The 8,250-nt window shown below is 55.0% G+C and overlaps 1 long non-coding RNA gene across 2 annotated transcripts; it reads right to left on the bottom strand.

Annotated features, from left to right (window-relative positions):
• Window positions 1–1,760: 1,760 nt before the first annotated feature.
• On the bottom strand, window positions 1,761–3,972 carry LOC140681193 (uncharacterized). Of its 2 annotated transcripts, XR_012052427.1 has the most exons (4): window positions 3,075–3,972; window positions 2,631–2,790; window positions 2,333–2,444; window positions 1,761–1,902 (listed from the first exon to the last, which is right to left on the bottom strand). It is a non-coding gene; the product is annotated as an uncharacterized lncRNA (long non-coding RNA). The 2 variants fall into 2 exon arrangements; XR_012052428.1 differs by lacking the exon at window positions 2,631–2,790.
• Between the last annotated feature and the right edge of the window lie 4,278 nt (window positions 3,973–8,250).

Genomic DNA, 8,250 nt, shown 5'->3' with positions numbered 1-8,250 from the left:
CATTTGGTGATCTGCAGCAGCCATTCCCAGTGCTGGAGAGCAATCCCCAGCGTCCAGACCCGAGTTTTGTTGTCATCTGGTGTTGTTAATTGTTTTGGTGCTGGGGAGTGCTTTGTTCGTTGAATAAACAGGTTCTTTTCCACTTCTCTCTCAGAGGAAATTTTTCCCTGAACCAGGTGGGTGGGGAGGGGCCGTGGGGGTTTATTTCCTGGGGGCTCCTTTCAGAGGGTTTTCCCCAAATTTGCCCTAAACTAGGACATGTTTTATCAAGGAACACATACATTGATCCTGTTGTTAATCATGCTTCGTTAGTGAGTGGATACAAATACAACATTTGCTTGGGAGGTTCATCTAGAGGTGAGCTTTGCCTCAGGGCCTGTTCAGGCCTTGATCACAACCTGTTCAGGCCTTGGTACTTTGATCGGTCCTGAGACCTACAATCAACTACAACCTTTGTAATAATTCTTTCAGTAACACAGCTTAGATTTAGGTATTAGGCATAAAGGCATCTCCTCTTGTTCTACAATTCAGTGCAGTTTAAGTTCATTACTCAGAGCTATTCACGTTCCTTTTAAACATACCTAAATAGTTTCTATTTTCTGTTATTTATCAAATGCCTCTCTTTTCTTGAGACTGTCTCTTTTAAGAAAGGTCCCAATACTCCACTTCCCAGCACAAAGTGTCACAGCAACTCACCAAGTGCACACATTGCAATGATGACAGGCACTGCCACGAATGCATTTCACAGCAGCCTCTAATTTGGCAGCCACGAAGCCAATCCCACCAAGAAGAATTTTCTTCTTTCTGCCACTCTTCTACTGCTCTTTCTGTCAAGGTGATTCCTGACTGTTGGCCTTCAAACCCATCACTGCTAGCAGTGCAACATCCCCGTCTCCTGATAGCCCAGGTTCCTCCTTGGCCAGCAAGCAGATAATCCAAGGCCATGCGGTTCTCTGGAGTCCCCATTTTTGTTTGTTGGAGCTCGTAGGATGTGCTATTGGACATTTTAACAGTATCATTTGCTACCTCTTCTAATAATCCAATGTGCTATTGGACATTTTAACAGTATCATTTACTACCTCTTCTAATAATCCATTCAGCTCATTCATGTAAACTCCACGGGACGGGGCAGCGCACATGGGGCACAGGGTGAACCAGAATCTTTTACTTTCTGAAACCCAAGGCACTCTTTGGGTGGAAAATGTTCTCTGGGTCCTAACTCTTCAGTGTGGTCGTTGCTGAAGGACCCTAAATGGGGGCCCTGCAGCTGGGAGTGGTGAGACACTGACACTGACCAGCTGCAGCACCCCAAGTTCTATTGACATTGGGAGTGATGGTAAAGCACAGAAATCTTCTGACACTGTAGCCTCTATAACTATAACAGGGTTTGGTTTCTCCTGACGGGAAATCTGAGTGAATCCTGTCACACGGATCGTTGTATTCCCGTGTCCCACAGCACAGGTTTCTGTAACTGTCCCTTCATTGACTCTGTTACGAGGCAGAGCCCATTGACAGAGTTCTGGCCACCCCACAGGGTGGGCCCTCCAAGGGAACCCCATTCCTCCCAACTTCAGCTGAGAACATACCCAGCAATTAGTGACACTGAGTGCTTTGGCTACCTTGGTCTTTAAATTTCCAAAACATTTTGATGACTGATCTCTTGGTGAAACTCTGGAAGTGTTTTGGCAAACGTCAGTAGTACTTTAGTGACACCATTCTTCATTCTTTTTGCTCAATCTCATTCAAGTTAGGAACAATAATTCTGTTGTCCATGGAGCTGGCACCTTTTTAATTACAGTATAATGCTCCAAGGTCCTTTATTGTTCAGCTTTATCATGTTGTCTGTGGGTAACAAGGCTTGGTGGGGCCCTTTCCCCTTTGGCTGGAAGAGGGCCAGGACCTCTATTTAAAGAAAAAAAAAAGGTAAAGAAAAAAAAAAACAAACAATTAGATGAATTGTAAAAGATACAAGTAAAATCCAAGTGCTAGTGAAACAACTTCTGTAACTTTGCATTAAGAGGTAAATGATCTTTTTAAAAAGAGAACTCAGTTATTTACATTGTAAATGTGCTGATGGCATGGATCCATCTTACTGACCTCAACAGCCTTTTTTACAGTTTTTGGGGTTTGTTTCCAACATTGTTATTTTAAATTGTGGTCAAAGCAATAGGAAATTGATTGGGGCCCTTCGAGCTCCAGGCAGGACTGGGAATCTCAACTCTGTCAAACCCCAAATCTTTTAGAAGATGACCTTCCTTCTCACTCTGTGAATGAGCTGCACATTCCCTCTGAAATTGTCAGGGGTTTCTTACAGATGAAAAATCCCACTTACGGCTTTTTGCTCTGGTTTGGAAGTGGGAAGGGCAATTCTCCATCCATCAGCTCCAGACTGCACTGCCTCAGGAACACGGCTCACTTGCCAGCTTTGGCCACTCGTGGCACGTCTAAAGGAGGAAGAAAGTGCAACTGCACGATTCCAGCCAAAAAGAAATGAAGAATGAATAGTGGAGATCCAGGCATTCCTGTGGAGATTCAGGGGTTCAGCTGGGACAGTGAAGAGTTTGGGTCCTTGCCAATTGGATGTGTGTCCCCAGCTGCAATCTCCTGGCCTGCAGGGGAGTCTCACTCACCTGCCAAAGCAGAAAGCTCAGGCACTGTGCTCGGAATAGGCTTGTCTGATGCAAAGCTGTCAGAGCAATGTGAGGGCAGAGCCAGCCCAGCTGTGCCCGGGGCAGAGCCCAGCAGAGCCCTGGCAGAGCCCAGAGCAGCCTCAGCACCCGCAGAGCCCGGCTGCAAGGAGAGAAACCAGAAACTGCCCGTCAGCTGAAGGCTGCTGTCCCCTTGTCCCAGCTGCCCACAGAGCCCAGGCCATGCTGGCTGTGCCCAGAGCTGTGCCCAGAGCTGCCCATCACTGCTGCCTTTGGGAGCAGAGCAGGAGGGCAGGACATTCCCAGCCTGCAGCCAGCCACGGCACATCCAGCCCCTCAGCAGCTGCCCAGAGCAAGAGACTCCTTGTGCTTGTTGCTGTCTCCCAAAAGCTCTGATCCCACCATGCCAAGCAGACGGGGACTCACCTCACGCCATCCTCCGCTGGGAGAAAAGCTGGTCCCAAACGATGTCCTCAGCCTTCTCCAAGGGCACGGCCCATCCACGCTGCAGCTGCTCCCAGGCACTTCCCAATCCCGACTGGACCTTACATAGAACGCTTCCTCTAGAAAAACAAACAACAAACTGTTGAAAAGAGATTGGAGACAAAGGGAAACAAGAAAAAAACTCTTTATCTCTGTCAAGGGCCTGAGGAAGGCCCAACCCCTACATGCTAGGGAAAATCCCACCCAAAGGGGAGAGAAGCCCACACTTTCTCTCTTCCCTCCTGCACTGCCCCCCAAAATAACAGTGATCCCAAAGCAAACAAGGGCAGTGGAGCAGCCCAAGCCCTTCCTTGCCTGCAAAGCAAAGCAGCCCCTGCACAGGTTCTGGAGTCCCACCTCTGCTCCCACCATGGAGGTTTGTTTGTGTCAGGCTGGCTGCCCCAGCCCCAGCCCCAGCCCCAGCCCAGGCCATGCTGGGTGCTGGGGGCTGTTGGCAGGGCCAGGAGCCCACTCCCATTTTGTATCCACCCAAGCCCGTGCCCCCAGCCCTGCCAAAAAGCAGCTGGGCAGCGACTGAAGTTGCATCTGCCCCAGCACAGGGGGAACCTTTTGTTCCCAGCCAGTCTGAGCAATGCCCAAATCTGGGAGCATTTCCCCGGCTGTGGACTCATCTGCGAATTTGCTGTGGAGCCAGGCTTTGAAGACAGTGCCAGAAGTCCATCATCTTCAGCTGCCAGTGGCCAACTTGAGGAAGAGTTTGTCATCCTTGATGTCATCCTCACTGTCTCCAGCAGCAGCAGCCCCAGCTGGTACAGCTTCTCCAGGGGCTCCTTCTCCTTCCCTGGGGGTCAGACCAGGCTGTCAGGGTTCTGCCCAGGGCCCCAGCTGTCAGGGAAGCAGGACACGCAAAACCAGCTCGGATGGCAGCCACCAGTGCTGGGCAGAGCAGCTCAGCTGCAGCACAAGGGCTGTGTGTTCCCACCCAAAGATCCCAGTGCATTGATACAGGCAGGGAAAAAAGTCTGGGTTTCCTTGCTTCTGATTGCCAGGGCATGTGTGGACCTGTAACTTACCAGGGCCCTGGAGCAAAGTGTGCATGTGGCTCTCTCCCTTCTTCTATGGCAGGTGAATATCCTGTATCCAAGGTTCACAGAACAGGTCTTCTAATGAAGGTCTGTCCAAGAAGTGCATGGATAAACACCACCTGATAAGATCTTGGCACTCTGGGCAGAGAAACCAGAAACCAGCGGTCAGCTAGAGAAGGCTCCTGTCTGCTTTGCCCCACTCTTCCCATGCCCAGGCCATGCTGCTTTTGTGCTCAGAGCTGTGCCTAAACTTTCCCATCAATTCCCTGTTGTGGAGGAGAGCAGGAGAGCAGGACATGTGCCACCTCCTCAGCGGCTGCCAGAGCGAGATGCTCACGAGCTGCTGCTGTCTCCCAGCACTGGTATTCCCCCGTGGCCAGAGATGAGGATCCACCTGGAGAGAGCCGCTGTGGCAGCGAGAGCTGATGGTCCCAGCTGATCTTCCGGCCCCTCCTGAAAGGGTGCTGCCCGCAGACCATCTGGTGCAGCAGGATGCCCAGGGACCAGATCGTTGCTGCCTCTCCGTAGTACCAGCCCAAGTGGGTCCATTCCGGGGGGCTGTATGACAGTGTTCCTGTGGAATACAGATGGAGTTCATCAGGGGGATGCTGCTGCTCCCAGAGCCTGGCCCCAGCATCCCTGGGCGTGGAGGGGCTGCCCCAGTGGCACACGGGGCGACTGCTGCACTCTCGCCAGCACCTGGGACTTGTGTACAAACTCAGGGCTGGACAAGAGGCCACTGGTGCTGGAAGAGGGCAGCAGAAGCCCCGGCAAGGCCTGACCATGACATGCAAAGCAAAAACCCACTCAGGGCTGGGGGAAAAAAACATGTCCTTATCCTCCCTGCCTGCAGTGCCCCAAAAATATTATGAAGCCAAGACAAACAAGGTGAGTGGAGCAGCCCAAGCCCTTCCTCTCGCCTGCACACCAAACTGGCTGGTGCACTGGTCCTGGACCCCTCCTCTGCTAGCCCCACGCACAAGTGCTTTTGTCAGGCTGGCTGCTGCTGCTCTAACCCCAGCCCCAGGCAGAGTGGTGGGCAAAGGCTGCCAGCGGGGCTGGAAGATGCCTCCCCACCCAGCCCTGCTCAAAAGCAACTCAGCTGAAGACTCAGTACCCTGACTGGCAGCAAAAGGGAGGATCCTCGCTGCCACACCCAGCTTGGCCTGTGAGATGCTGGGCCATGAGATGGTGGGACCGGGAGCAGACCCCTGCCCAGGCTCACCTGCAAAGTGAGTGTAGGCTGTGTCTTGCAGGTAGGTGCCACAGCCAAAGTCGATCAATTTTGCCTGGCCAGTGGCCAGGTCAACCAGGATGTTCTCTGGTTTGATATCACGGTGCAGGACCCCTTGGCTGGTGCAGTGCCGCACGGCCTCCAGCACCTGGCGGAACAGCTGCCGTGCCACCTCTTCAGAAAGGAACCTCCGTGCCCGAATGAAATGCAGGAGGTCCTGAGACCGCTCCGGCCGCTCCAGCACCATCACGATGTTGTTGGGGAGCTCAAGCCACTCCAGCAGCTGGACCACACCAGGGTAGCCAGTGGACACCTTGTCCAGCAGGACGATCTCCAGGGGTGCGCTGGTGCCGTCGGGCTGTGGGAGGACCATGGTGCCACCAGTGGGACTGATGTCGTGCCAGGGCTGGGGAACCCCTCAGCCAGCCCGGGATGCTCTGTGCCCTGTGCTGGCCCCACGCCCGCTCCCCATCGAGGGGTCCTGGTGGCTTCCCCCATGCCGGGCCTCGCCTCATCCCCGCCCGGCACGGCCCGGCTGTTCCCGCTGGCCCCGCTCACTCACCAGCTCGTCCCAGTGCCGGATGCGGTTCCGTGGCACCCTTTTGATGGCCACCTGCAAGCCAAAGGCAGCACCGGGCTCAGCTCGCCGCCCGCCCTGCTGAGCCCCATCCTCCTGCTTCCTTCTCCTCCTTCCGCCTCCTCCTTCTCTTCCTCCTCCATCCTCCTCCTCCTCCTCCTCCTGCGCCCGCCGCCGGCCCCGCCACTCACCGGGGCACCGTCCGAGAGCCGCGTGGCTGCGAAGACGCTGCCGAAGCCGCCGCGCCCCAGCAGCGAACCCACTCGGTACCGCTGCTGCAGCGCCTCCTGCGCCTTCCCTGCGGGCGGGACGCGGCTGTCAGCGCTCGGCCCGGGGCCAGGAGCGGCCCCCGAGCGCCCCTCAACCGCCTCGGGCCGGCCATCCCCAGGCCTTCGGTCTCGGGAACGGGACACGGGAGGCTCGGGGGCGGCGGCCGCGCTGCTGAGCAGCGGCGGAGCTCGGGCCGGGGAAGCCGCGGCGGAGGCGGCAGCGGCCGTGCCGCGTGTGTCCTCCGCGGGGCCCGGGAGGAGCCGGGGCCGGGGCCGGGGCTGGGGCCGGAGCCTGCGCCGGGGCCGGGGCCGGGCTCGGGCCAGGCGGAGCCAAAGGGCCCAGCCCCAGGCACTGATGCCCGCCCAGCAGCGCCACTGCCAGCACAGCCAGAGCCGGGCGGAGGCGAGACCGCGGCGGGGCGGGCGGGGACGGGGACGGGGCAGCCCCGCCCGGGGCCGGGGGCGGGCCGGGGGCATGGCCCGGCCCGGCATGGGGGAGAAGGAGGCGGGGAGAGGGGAGGGACAGCGGGTAAGGGACACCGAGAGGACAGCGGGAGAGAAAGAAGAGAAAGAATAGAAAGAGAAAGAAGAGAAAAACTGCTTTTGCTGCCGCTGCTGCCGCTGCTGCTGCCGCCGCTGCTGCCGCCGCCGCCGCTGCTGCCTCTGCAACTGAAGCACCGAGGCCGTTTGTCCGCGTGTCCGTTCCCCGCTCGCCCTACGGCCGAGCCCCGCGCGCCCCGGGGACAGCTCCTTCATCTGTCCAAACACGGGAACTTTGCAGTGTTGAGCCCAGATCCAGAGTCCTGACTCCTGCACACTGGCAGAGGAATCCCCTGCGCTGTGTCGCTGCTGTGCATTGTCCTTGCTGAGGTTCAAACACTATTGGGGCACATTCCCTTGGTGTAGGATTCATACCTGACCCAAGCACTGCACTTACGTCTCCAGCGTTGCTTTCCAGTAGAAACAGGGGAAGGAAAACTGCGTGTAGCTCCTGGTGTTTTAGAGTGTTTATAACTTGCTAAGTGACCCATCTTAGAGGTGAGATCCATTTGGAATTCATGGCATGGAGAAGTCGTGCAACATGGAAAAGGCGAGCATAGAAATAAAGAGGAAAACATCTTAGATAGTTTCTTTCATTTTCATTTCACTTCTGCAAAGCTGTTCCACTTTTCCAGGAATCTTCCCCTGTCTGCTCTTGTCGAGAAACTCTCATGGAGAACAAGGTCGAGCTTCTGTCCCAAGATTTGCTACCTACTGCAGCTTCTCTTGGCTTTCTACACTGCACTGTGTGTGCAGCATGACTTTTGCAGCAAAGCAGGCCAAATGTTTGGAGAACTTTACATGTCCTTTCTTTTCCTGGGGGGTGGGGGAGTTGTGCCACTGGTGAAGTGGCATAATTGTGACTGTTTGTCCTGGTTTAGGGCAAATTTTGTGAGGAAACCTCCAAAAGGAGTCCGTCTACAAATGAAGTTCAAGCAGCCCCTCCCCCTACTATTTCAGGAGAAGACTTCCCTGGAGAAAAGTGAAAAAAAAGCAGTGTATTTAACAAGTAAAGTATTCACAAGCGTGACTAATATGAAATAAAACCCTACACAGTTCTGAAGAGATGGCAATTCAGAAAGTCCTTTTTGTGGGTTGTAGTTGGCTCACTCAGTCTCTTCTCAGTCCCTCTGGCCCTGGAATGCAGGGTCCCAGACCTCAGTGGGCCACAGGTGTGAGCTGCGAGTGTTTTTCTGGGTTTTCAGTCCAGAGCATATTTAACCAGTTCCAAGAAAAAGGAAAGCCACAATCCGAGCTGAGCCTTCTCTGCCTCAGCTAGCTAAAAACCAAATTACTAGACCTGGGCTGTGAAGACACCGAGAAATTTCCAAATCTGGGCAGTGGTGGTGCCACCAAACACCACACCTGGGTGGTGTTGGAACTGGAAATTATTGGCTTTTGGCTTTCTGTGCCAGCAAATCACTGGACTTGGGATGTGCTGGCACTAAGAAGT

This window comes from Taeniopygia guttata, chromosome 32, assembly GCF_048771995.1.
Source record: "Taeniopygia guttata chromosome 32, bTaeGut7.mat, whole genome shotgun sequence".
NCBI classification, from domain to species: Eukaryota; Metazoa; Chordata; class Aves; order Passeriformes; family Estrildidae; genus Taeniopygia; species Taeniopygia guttata.
The sequence above is the reverse complement of the archived record's forward strand: the minus strand, read 5'-3'. Positions and strand labels throughout refer to the sequence as shown.